At 38.8% G+C, this 13,551-nt stretch overlaps 1 protein-coding gene across 8 annotated transcripts in view; it reads right to left on the reverse strand.

The window, feature by feature from the left end:
• CDKAL1 (CDK5 regulatory subunit associated protein 1 like 1) overlaps window positions 1-13,551 on the reverse strand; it is a 715,645-nt gene that overhangs the window by 679,692 nt on the left and 22,402 nt on the right. The window lies entirely within an intron of this gene.

Consider the following 13,551-nt stretch of genomic DNA (forward strand, 5'->3'; position numbering starts at 1 on the left):
AATGAGTCGGTGAATGAGTCATTTCACATCTGGTCTCCAGCATACATGTCGCAAGCAGATTGCACAGGATGCGTGCTGCCTCTGAGAAGGTCAACTTGTCCAATTCTTATATAAACACTACTACACACTTTTAAAAGTAGTAAATGAGAAAAAATAAGGTGCTAACAAATTTAATAACTTCTAAGAATTTTATAAGAGGACTATTTGTAACATGAAAATCACTTTTCATATGTATCATAGGGGCAGTGATCATGTAATATAATACTGCCATCTATTGTCCAAGAGCTAAAAATACATCACATCTTTAATCCAAACTCACTAAATTTTTAAAGGCCCAAAAGAGCCCACACTATTTTACACACTCAAGTGTCAACATCTCAAAAAAAGGTTCTTCCCAAAAGTCAAGAACAGTAACACAAAAAACAGATTTTTAAGTGTAGCTCCCCTGGTAATTTATCATTTACCCTTGAGAAAGAAAGATGGAAAGAAAGGCAAGGACAGAAGGAGGGAGGGAGGGACAGAGAAAGAGAGAGAGAAAGAGAGAAAGAAAGAGAAAACTTAAACAGACTATTTCTGAATACACTATCCAAAAACAGTTTTACAAAATCTCAAAAGGTAACTTGAATCATTGAACAATTAAGCAAGTATGAAATTTCTGAAAATCTCTAGCCTATGTTGATTTTTCTCTCCTAAAAAAGTCTAAAATATTAAAAGTAGAAAAAAAAACTTTTTAATACCAGAACAACAGCAATTCTAAAGACTAGTCTTCTTAAAACAATTCAGCACTCCATAGTAGTTTGTTCACAAAAAAACAACTACACATGAAGTATTAGTAACACCTACATGTTACAAGAAGTAACATATAGACAAGAGTCTATGTTGGGGCGCCTGCGTGGCTCAGTCGGTTGAGCATCCGACTTCGGCTCAGGTCATGATCTCGCGGTCTGTGAGTTCGAGCCCCGCAGCAGGCTCTGTGCTGACAGCTCAGAGCCTGGAGCCTGTTTCAGATTCTGTGTCTCCCTTTCTCTGTGCCCCTCCCCCACTCATGTTCCGTGTGTGTGTGTGTGTGTGTGTGTGTGTGTGTGTGTGTGTGTGTCTCTCTCTCTGTCAAAAATAAACATTAAAAAAAAAAATTCAGAAGTGGAACAGAAGGAAACAGGATATTCAAGTTCCCAAAGGCAATTAAAAAGATAAACCTTTCCCACATCTACTACAAAGAAAACTGAGAGAAAGAGTTTAAATTTTTTTCAAAATAAGTTACTAAATGAGTTTTTAACTATTACTGGTATTTCACTTCAGATGTGATATCAGGCTAAGAAAAATTATGACCTAGCACCAATACATTGTAGAACTCACAAGAATGAGCTAGACTTTCTCTTCATCTGTTTAAAAGGCGAAGATTCTAATCAACCATGCACGTTCATTCTCAATGAGGGAAATAATATCTGGGATTAAAGAAAAGTTGTCACTACTTAATCTGTATAGATAATCCACAGTTTAGTACAAGATCAAAACGAGTGACTGTGCTACTTAGTAAACTGTTGGTTCAAACACATGGAGTTTTTGTGCTTCACGTAATGAAAGAGATTCTTGGGCCAACAAGATGAAAATTAACAGAAACTGAAGATCTCCATGCCCCATTTAAAGAAGGGAAAAAACACCAGAACATAGAGATCATAAAAATTAGCATGCGTTCTATTTTTTATCACAGTGATGAGGAGCCCCAACATCCTGTTAAAATGTATTAAAAACATCGTTTTGAAACGTTACGTTTCACGGAAGCATCAGAAAATTTAAACAAAACTGTTAGCATATCAAATTTAAAGTTTCAGGGACTAGGGGCGCCTGGGTGGCTCAGTCGGCTGAGCATCCGACTTCGGCTCAGGTCATGATCTCGCGGTCTGTGAGTTCGAGCCCCGCGTCGGGCTCTGTGCTGACAGCTCAGAGCCTGGAGCCTGCTTCAGACTCTGTGTCTCCCTCTCTCTCTGCCCCTTCCCTGCTCATGCTCTGTCTCTCTCTGTCTCAAAAATAAATATAAACTTAAAAAAAAAAATTTAAAGTTTCAGGGATTTGAGCAGAGAATGCTATTCAGTTCTTAGAATATAAAGCATAATATAATTCCCTACGTAATGAAATTTAATGTAATTAGTTGTCCTGACTCATTTTAAAATGAAGACCACCTCTTTACAAGACCCTCTGGGTAAAATGAGTAAATAGTATGGGTAAATAAAATCTAAGTTACACTACATTAAATTTGTTTAAAATTTTAAAAAAAGTTATAGGACACACATTGATCACAATATGCCACGTAAGCTAAACAGTATCTTCACCACAATGCTTTCGTTAAGAGGTATACACACTGGGCTCCATTTTCAGGGGACATAACCTTCTAGAGGGGACAAGTTATACATAACATTCAGCAATCAATTATACGTATCAATGGCCCTCACAGTGAAGCATTTTTAAGACTAAATTACATATGAATGGTTTTTCCGTTCCATCTGTCCACATCCTTCCAAATGATGGAGTCTCTTCGTCAATATGTACGTACAACAAACACGCACCCCGCACGGGCTAATTCTCTTACACTCTTAATTCTCTTCACATCAGTTCTCAGCTACTCCCACTTTCAAAATCCTGTTTTAACTCCTTTGGCTTGCTCTTCCTCTTCCCCAACTTGGATCAGTGCGTCTTTTACTTTGTTGGCATTCCCAGTCCACTGTCCAACAAAAGGGAAATGTGTGAAGGGCAGATCTTTACTCCGTTCCTTCTGAGATCAGAAGACAATTTTTCCTAGCTCAAGCCAGCCATTCCAGAACACCAAGCACAGGATTCCAAAATTTCACCCTCCTAGAACACAAGGTCAGGTCAACAAGAAGCTGTCTAGTTCGGACATTTACGGTTCCAATCAACAGCCCACTGTTCATGATACATAATAGGCTGTGCCTGGAGGTCTCATTTCACACTCAGCTCTCTCCAAATTCCTTTCTCGTGTCAAATCCTAACACTGCGAGTTGCTCGGTTTTGTTGTCTCCTACCCTGGAAAGCTGAACTTTTTGGAGATTCGGTAGAAAGAATACAGCTCTGCGTTCCAATAACAACAGTCATCCATTCCAGAACAGGGGACGTCTCCTTTATTTTTTTTTGAAGTCACATCCTGACTTAGACCCTGTACTGTCAGATCCCTCATACCAAGTCAGCCATTAGAATTCTCAACTTTCTACGTGAATATTGGCAAAAATAACCAAAAAATATTAAGACTTATGAAGAATATCCCTAGTGGTTCATGCAAATAACCTAATATCTGAATATGTCCATAGTAACCAGGCAGGGTAAGTAAAACTGCAAATTACTGGCAAGGTGAGGAAGTTCTTTTAAATAATTACCTTAAGCCTATAGTTTTCCAGCATACGGGATACATATAAAAAGTTAAAGCTTATAAAATTAGCCTGAAATGCCCACATGAGAAGGAAAGTTAACAGACTAACAGATAGAGTTCCGATTTTAATGTGCAAAAGACCCCTTTTCCTCTTAAAAAAAAAAAAAAAAAAAACCTATGTTTAACATTGAGCTTCAGAATAACGCTAAGATTCAACTATATCCATAAGCTAATGGTCACCCTTGTATGTACTACAGTCTGCAAATCATCAGAACAGAATTTATTTTCACTGTAATTTCCAGACAGACTTCAGAATCTTCGGATAAAAGGCATCACCTTTGGCTACAGGATAAAGAATTCCTCCAAGGAAACTCTAGGTAACACTTAGAAAAATGTCCTATTCAGCACATAACTTAATACCTCATTGTAAATACTCGTTACCAGTATGTGTAATTTAAGTCAGAAACCTAAATGTCAGGATATTTTTAAGTAATTCTTTAAAAGCCTGGTAAACAAAGTCTTTGTTCTCTTTTTATCTTCAGGTACTATCTATATAAAATTAGCAACAGACATGAACATGTTTTATGAGCTATAACACACTGTTATATAATCAGCACATATAAACAGCATATATATATATATACACATATATACATATGTGTACACATATAAACAGCAGTGGTGATGGTTAAGGAATAAGAAGGCTACCTTAAAGAGGTATATGTGGGGGCGCCCGGGGGGCTCAGTCTGTTAAGCGTCTGACTTCGGCTCAGGTCATGATCTCACGGCTTGTGGGTTCAAGCCCCGTGTCAGGCTCTACGCTGACAGCTCAGAGCCTGGAGATGCCTCAGATTCTGTGTCTCCCTCTCTCTCTGCCCTTCCTCTGCTCACGCTGGCTCATTGTACACTAAGAAAGCTGATGATTTTTCACTGAATTCCACTAGAGATTCTAGAACAGAAACATCGAGTGTTTTATTTAGTGGTTGTGGAGAGGAGCAAATGGGTGAAGGGGAGAGGAGATACAGGCTTCATTAAGGACTGAGAGGGTCACAGGAAGGAAAGGCACAGCATAGGGAACGCAGCCAATGGTCTTGTAACAGCGTTGTATGGTGACAGGTGGGAGCCATGCTGGTGTTGAGAACAGCGGGACACAGGGAGCCATCGAATCACTAAGCTGTACAGCTGACATTAACGCAACATCGCACCAGTATTTGCCCTATTACTGTGACGATTAAATGAGGGAACAGAGAGAAGGCCCTTGGCCTGGGCCCAGCACATGGTAAAGCCCGAATGCACATAGGTAATTACTGCTGTTGATCAAAACAGAAAAGCAAAAAGATGATGATGTCATATTTATGTTCCCCCTGGGGGGTGACTTCACACTGATGATAAAGGAGGTGGACCCGGACCACGTGGCTCTCAGCTCCCAGTGCCATCTGTAACTAAAGTAACAGCTTACTTCCACTGCCCTGAAATTAAGAAACTGAGCATACTCCTGCGGTATGGATTCCAGTGGTACGTATCCCCCCTTTCTCTCACCTCTAGAAAGAGAAAAAGAGGAAGAAAGACAGACAGACAGACAACTAGCCTTCTAACAGTATTGCACTTAAAATGAGTCCTAAAAGTCGTGCAGGAGAAATATTAAAATGCTGGGCAGCAAAAAATAAAAAATAAAAAACACCCAGTAAAACCTATCTAATATTAGGTTTCCACACTGACCTGCCTTTAAAGTATCAAGTTTGAGAGACTACACAGTATAACAAGGAGCAGAGGCTGTGCTGACAGCAGCCATGTCTCAAGGTCCACTGTAGCATACATCAGTTGGGTGAAGGTGTATAGATCACGTCTCCCTTCTCCCAGCCTCAATCTCCTGGTCTTAAAATATGGAGTCACCTCCCACCAAAGTTATTTCATCTGATGCTTGCAATAACTTCTGTGAAATGCCTAACACACAGTACACTTTCAACCAATTCAACTCCCTTGCCTGGAAATGTGTACAAAAACCGTGATTTCACATAGGTGACATAATATTTTGTGGGTTTTTTTGTTTGTTTGTTTGTTTTTTGAGAGAGACAGAGCACAAGCGAGGGAGAGGCAGAGAGACACAGAATCCAAAGCAGGCTCCAGGCTCTGAGCCGTCAGCACAAAAAACCCGACACGGAGCTCGAACTCACAAACCGTGAGATAATGACCTGAGCCGAACTCAGATGCTTAGCCCACTGAGCCACCCAGGTGCCCCTGACTAATTCTAAGAGAAGTAAAATATAAACTTTTCATTTAGTTTCATCTTGACGAAGGTGGAGGCCTACTGCTTTTTCAGAATCCCACACAATTAGTCTACTTATCTTAATATCTTTTATTATATATATATAAGCTCAAGATATTAATGTGAAATGTCATGGTAACCAGTTTGTTTTTTTTTTTTACATTTTATTTATTTTTGATAGACAGAGAAAGACAGAGCACAAGTGGGGGAGGGGCAGAAAGAGACGGAGACACAGAATCTGAAGTAGGCTCCAGGCTCCAAGCTGTCAGCACAGAGCCCGACGCAGGGCTGGAACCCACAAACTGCAAGATCATGACCTGAGCCAGTCAGACGCTCAACCAACTGAGCCACCCAGGCACCCCAATTCTTAAAACAGATAAAAAACAGGCAAAGAAACTTTATGTGCATTCATACTTTAATTATGTACAAATGTGATTTCCAAAAACTCCAAGTACAAACACAAAAATCTAGCTTTAATGTCCTTAAAATTCTACTGACCCTCAAGTGTGGTCCTTGAATGTATTCTTGACACAAACATCTGCATAGATGAATCTAACATATCCCATTAATCTCTCTGAAAATTTAAAGTTATTTCTTTTGTTTTGTTTTGTTTTTGTTTTTTGAGAGAGCATAAGCCGGGAAGGGGTAGAGAGAGGGGGACTGAGGATCCAAAGGAGGCTCTGTGCTGACAGCAGCGAGCCCAATGTGGAGCTCGAACCCACAAACCGTGAGATGGTGACCTTAGCCGAAGTTGGATGCTCAACCGACTGAGCCACCCAGACGCTCCTAAAAAACTATTTCAAGTTAAACGGCCAGGTCCAGGAAATATGCTTATACTTCAGACATTCAATTCTAATATTATCTCCTATGCCATATAAACTACTACTTATTTCTACAAGGAGATTCATTTTCTTAATTCAAACCTAAAATGTTATATTCTGATGAATGCAAAAATCCTCAACAAAATATTAGCAAAATGAATCCACTAATATATTTTTAAAAAATCATACACCACAATCAAGTAGAATTTGTTCCTGGGTTACAAAGGTATTTCAATATTCAGAAAACAATCGACAATCAACATGATATGTCACATCAATAAAAGGAAGTATAAAAATCATGTGATCATTTCAATAGATGCAGAAAAAGCATTCGACAAAGTGCGACATCCATTCATGATAAAAACCCTCTCTCAGGGAGGTCTAGAAAGAACATACGTCAATATAATAAAGTCCATATATGACAAACCCACAGCCAACATCATACTCAATGTTGAAAAACTGAGAGCTTTTCCCCTGAGATCAGGAATAAAACAAGAATGTGCTCGCTGAGCACTCTTACTCAACATAGTACTGGAAGTCCTAGCCACAGCACTCCGACAACACAAAGAAATAAAAAGCATGCAAATTGGTAAGGAAGAAGTAAAACTCTATTTGCAGAGGACATGATACTCTATAGAGAAAACCCAGAAGACTCCACCAAAAAACTACCAGAACTGATGAATGAATTCAATGAAGTCACAGGATACAAAGCCAACGTAGAGAACTCTGTTGCATTTCTACACACTAATAATGAAGCAGCAGACAGTCAAAGTTTAAAAAATCCCACTTCAACTGCATCAAAAACAATAATGTATGTACAAGTAAACTTAACCAAAGAGGCAAAAAAAAAAATCTGTACTCTGAAAACTATAAAACACGGATGAAAAAAATTCAAGACAACGTAAAGAAATGGAAAGACATTCCATGCTCATGGGTTGGAGAAACAAATGTTAAAATGTCCAAACCAATCTACAGATTTGGCTACAGCCAAAGCAATCTACAGCTTTAATGCAATCCCTATCAAAATACCAGTAGCATTTTTCACAGAACTAGAATCAATCCTATAATTTGTGTGGAACCACAAAAGACCCCCAAAAGCCAAAGAGACCTTGGAAAATAAATATGAAACTGGAGGTATTAAAATTCCAGGTTTCAAGTTATATGACAAAGCAGTAGTAATTAAAACAGTAGAATACTGGCATAAATATACACAAATAAACCAATGGAACAGAACAGAAAACCCAGAAATTAAACCCACAATTATATGGTCCACTAATCTTCAACAAAAGAAGAATAAATATCCAGTGGGAAAAACACAGTCTCATTAACAAATGGTGCTGGGAAAACTGGACAGCAGCACACTGAAGAATGAAGCTGGACCACTTTCTTTCACCATCCACAAAAGTAAACTCAAAACAGATGAAAGACCTAGATGTGAGACCTGAAACCATAAAAATCCTTGAAGAGAGTACAGGCAGTCATTTCTTTGACATCAGCCATAGCACCATTTTTCTAGATAGATGTCCTGAAGCAAGGGAAATAAAAGCAAAAATAAACAAGGGACTACATCAAAATAAAAAACCCTTTCCATAGCAAATGAAACAATCAGCAAACTGAAAGGCAGCCTACAGAATGGAATAAGATATTTGCAAATGATATTTCCAATAAAAGGTTCGTATCCAAAATACATAAAGAACTGATAGAACTCAATACCCAAAAAACAAATAATCCAATTAAAAAATGGGCAGAAGATATGATTAGACATTACTCCAAAGATAACATACAGACTGTCAAGATGAAAAGATGCTCAACATCACTTATCATCAGGGAAATGCACCTCAAAATGACATAAGCTATCACCTCACACCCATCACAATGGCTAAAATCAAAAACACAAGAAACAACCAGTGTTGGCGAGGATGGAAAGAAAAAGGAACCTTCCTGCACCATTGGTTGGCATGCAAACTGGTGCAGCCACTCTGGAAAAGAATGTGGAGGTTCCTCAAAAACCTAAAAACAGAACTACCCTATGATCCAATAATCACACTCCTGGGTATGTACCCAGAAAATATGCAAACACTAATTCAAAGGGATACATGTACCCCTACATCTATTGTAGCATTATTGACACAAGCCAAACTATGGAAGCAGCCCAAGTGTCCATCAAATGATGAATGGATAAAGAAGAGGTGGTGCATACCTACAGTGGAGTATTATTCAGCCATACAAAAGAACGAAATCTTGCCATTTACAGCAACATGGATAGAGCCAGAGAGCATAATGCTAAGCGAAATAAATCAGAAAAAGACAGACACCATATGATCTCACTCATATGTGGAATTCAAGAAACAAAACAGAAGAGAGAAGAAAAAAAGGAAGAAAGAGACAAACCACGAAACAGACGCAACTATAAAGAACAAACTGATGGTCACCAGAAGGGAAGTGGGTGGCAGGATAGGTGAAATAGGTGACGAGGATGAAAGAGTACACTTAGCCTGATAAGAAATGAATAAATGTTATTCCGACCTGACATTATCACAAAGCATTTCTAAAATATAAATTGTAAAAGTTCTTTTAATAAAGCAGGTCCTACATCCCTGTGTTATGAAAAGATACATTAACAGCTTGACCATTTACTAAAACAGCTTCTAAGATGTAACACACGATATGAAGGCGTTTCCTTTGCCAAAAAACAATAAATTTCTCACCTGCTGGAATCCACGTATACTTCATTTTTTCACATCTTCATATGTCCTAGCACCACAGCCTCTAACACACAGCATGTTCAGACAACACTTGCTGAATGAATAAATGGTATACAAATATACAAAGGAACTATCAAGAACTGTAAAACCTAATTTAAAAATCATTTCTCTGGAGTACCGGGGTGGCTCAGTTGGTTAAGTGTCCAATGCTTGACTTTGGCTCAGGTCATGATCTCACTGTCACGAGATTGAGCCCTGTGTCTGGCTCCACACTGGGCACAGAGCCTACTTAAGAGTCTCTCTCCCACTCCCACATTCATACACACACGACGCACACGCACTGTTCTCAAAAAAGTGAAATGAAATAAAAATGATTTCTCTGAAACTGGGGGCACCCAAGCTAAACGCTCTATTCTGAACTATATAGGCTTATCACAAATATTCCGTACATACAACTCACATTATTCTCATCTGTCTATGAACTAAAACTTCAGTCGAGGGCCTTGCAATGGACTTTTTTTCCACTAAACCAAAAAGCACATGCTACTTTCATTCACAGTAAGCAGAGCTACAAAGTAAACAACGTCTCTCTCCAGCATCTCTCTCTCCCTCCAATGTAGCTCTATCTAAAATATCTCTAATACAGCTCTACCTAAATGAGAGCTGTCCCTAAAGTCATCACCTTGGGAGACCATGCCTTTATTCCACTACTGGAATTCATAAGCAACTGGTTATGAATTCTTTGATGAAATTATAGTTGTGAGAGTCTGAAGCGATCCAAAAAGCGTACATATCGCTGCTATAAACATTTTTGAAAACTCTTCTGTAACAGTTTTCAGAATCAATTAAGATAAAAAATGCCTTACTTTTAACTAAAACAGCATGGCTCAACATCATATCACATACTTTATTTATTACTTAGTGGCTTCAAATGACCTGTGACCATTCTAACCTCAAATGCACTCTGAAGATAATGAAGATCTGCCACGAATGAGGACACTGAAAATACTTTCCCAACATCTCCAAAGAAATAATCCAAGAACATTAACTAAAGGCAGCCTTACTGGGGGAAAAAAGTTCAGTCTACAGAAACTGCTTACTTGAAGAAACAACACTCGTGGAATGTATGCATTCAAATCACATTTCTTTTAAAAGCCATGGTGTCTATAGGGACAGTTTCACCGTTTTCCATGACGCTAACTGTATACATGCATCCATGTACCCACGATGCAACCAACTGTTCTGAATTTTAGGGAATGACATCAATTCTCCTCAGGAGGCTTCATTCTTTGAAATGAAAAACTAGCAGGCACTATTTTGTAAGTTATGAACCACCTTTTCTCTCAAAATAAAAAGGGTCTGAAAGAAGCAATGAACAAGAGTTAACTGCTCTAAGTAAGCCTCTTTGAGATTTTACTATAGAATAATTATATTCCTGGATTCACACAGTTAAAAGCAATTTCAAGTATATACCCACATAATCTCTTTTGTCTCCAAATAGTAAAAATATCTACTACCGGTAACTGAGAGCTAATTTCGAATTTATTGTATACTGTTTTCAGTAATCTCGGTGTTCATTTTACATAGTCTATATCTTATGCCTATTTTGCATCAATTATACAGTTAAACATTTTAGGTCTATATTTGATTAATAAAACATTTACAATTATTTAGCAATAATAATTTATATAAACTCCCACTATTCCACAATAATGAAAGACGACGGCTAGCACAAACAATCCACCCATCATTCATCTCATATATTTAATATAAGTATAAAATCTGTAGAGATTTCTTTCAAAAAAAAATTTTTTTTTAATGTTCATTCATTTTTGAGAGAGACAGAGCATGAGAGAGGGAGGGGCAGAGAGAGGGAGACACAGAATCTGAAGCAGGCTCCAGGCTCTGAGCTGTCAGCACGGAGCCCGACATGGGGCTCGAACTCACCAAATGCGAGATCATGACCTGAGCCGAAGTCAGACACCTAACTGACTGAGCCACCCAGGCACCCCAGAGATTTCCTTTCTAAATGTTTTACAGCACCTACTATCGTTCATACTTTCTGGGCCTACAGCACCTGACCAGTGAGAAAAGGGACTCTATAGTCCACTACAGGCAAGCCAGACTAGAATTAAACACAGACTATAAATTTCTAAAGTGGGGACAATCAACAGTACATAAAGTTAGTACAAATACATACAAGTAATGAAACTATATAAAAGTAGTACACCACATTAATAAGAGAAACAAATTTCAATTTATTCTCCCTTTTTACTATTTCCCAAATAAGAAGTTAAAATTGGGGGCACCTCGGTGGCTCAGTGGGTTGAGCATCCAACTCTCGATTTCAGCTCAAGTATGATCCCAGGTCCTGGGATCGAGCCCCATGTCAGGCCCCATGCTGAGCATAGAGCCTGCTTAAGATTTTCTCTCTCCCTCAAAAGAAAAAAAGAAAAAAAAAAGATTTTCTCTCTCCCTCTACCCTTTTTCCCTCTCACATGCACTCTCTCTTTAAAGCAAAAAATTAAAAAAAGGCTAAAGCTGGATATACATAGCAAAACTTGGTATTCTTGTGTAAATGCATCAGGACTATTTTACTTTTTATCACTTAGAACAGTACTGTAATAAGATCAAATACAAAATTCTAATGGACTAAAATTAAAATTACAATGTGTTAGATATTTAACACTACCTAGGAGAAGTCAAGCTCATTTTTTTGTTAATGTTTTAGGAAATTATCTTACAGACTATTGTCTTAATATTCTGCACCATCAGAATGTATCAAGGCAAACCCATGCTAACTTATACTAAAAATTACTAATGAATCCAGAAGGATAATCCTTTTATTTTTTTGGGAAATCATTCTAAAAACACATTTTGAGTACTTTTATCTAAAGAACAAAATTATTAAGGCTGCTTCTGCGGTCTAAAGGACAAGTTATCAAAAACTCAGAGTTAAGACATAAGGATCATTGAGTTGCTGAAGGAAACACCACTAGGAAAGAAGTTTCCAATCTTCCCATATCCTCACAGGCCATCTTGAGGCTAAGACTTTGCCAATCACACAGGCATAGGCAACAGTGGTCAAGAGCAGTGTTCTGGGGTGACAAGAGACTTCACTGTCCGTGGGATTTAAGGCAGGATACAACCTCTCCATTCTCGTCTGCATAGTCAAGTCAGGATGCCAAAACTTCCACATCTCCCAAAGGCTAAGCAAGGTGACATACATAAGGCACCAGGCCAGTGCCTGTCACAAAATATCAAATCATGGCCACATTCAATATACATGCTGACAGACACAGTAATGTGGACATGACATGTGCCGGTTTCCACATACACATACTTCCTAGCTCCGTCCACTGACAGCTCCTAGACACATGGACACTTCACAGTGGCAATGAGCTCACCTACTGCCCACAAAGCTCGTCTGGCTCAAAACACCATTCTTTTACCGAAAGGGATCAGGACTCCCTGGAAAAATTGTTGCTTCCAAGGCTGGGGAAGGGAAAATATGAGACGAGCACATCTTGTGGCGGCAGACAATAGAAAGAACGGGGGCTTGTTGAGAAAACACAGGAGCCATCTTGACAAGGTCCTACGGCCAAACTGGAACAGACGAGCGGCAAAATAACAACAGTATTGGACTACAACCCACAGGAACGACAAACAAGCATGTAAGTCCATGCCAATATATGTAAATAAAACCAGGGAGAAAAGGTCGTCCTTACAGGAGAATTCCAATTAATAAGCGTAAGAAAGGAAGAAACAGTGAATCACCATTTAACAAACAGTAATGACTGCTGCAGACACGATCCATGGACACAAATTTTCAGACACTGAAACTAGCAGAGAAATGTTGAGGGGAAACAGGAGATCTATTAATTACAATGAAAAAAACGGTAACTTGACTGTGGAGAAGTCTAGCAGACGTGGCCCTCTGGTTATAAGACATATCAACTCATTATCGACTCCCGGATATGATGCACTGAGAACTCAATGTGCTCTTCTTGCCAAGAATGCATACATAACCGGATTCTGATCAGGAGAAGACACCCAACAAACCCAAGTTGAGGGACATTCTACAAAACAACCGATAACTGTTAATCAGCTTTCCTCAGCAGTCCATAGACATAAAAGACAAGGAACAAGAGAGGAACTATCAACTGGCGGAGACTAAGGAGCCATTACAAATAAATGTAAAGTGAGATGCTAGACCGGATCCTGGAACAGAAGAACGTCAGTGGGGAAACCGGCAGAAATCAAACAAGATGTGCAGTTTAGGTAACAGTACTGCACTAATGTTAACCTCCTAGTTTATTAATTCTAGCTTAATTATGTAAGATGTCAGTACTAGACGAAACTGGGTAAAGGACATATGCA

Source organism: Leopardus geoffroyi, chromosome B2 (genome assembly GCF_018350155.1).
Source record: "Leopardus geoffroyi isolate Oge1 chromosome B2, O.geoffroyi_Oge1_pat1.0, whole genome shotgun sequence".
In the NCBI taxonomy this organism is placed as follows: Eukaryota; Metazoa; Chordata; class Mammalia; order Carnivora; family Felidae; genus Leopardus; species Leopardus geoffroyi.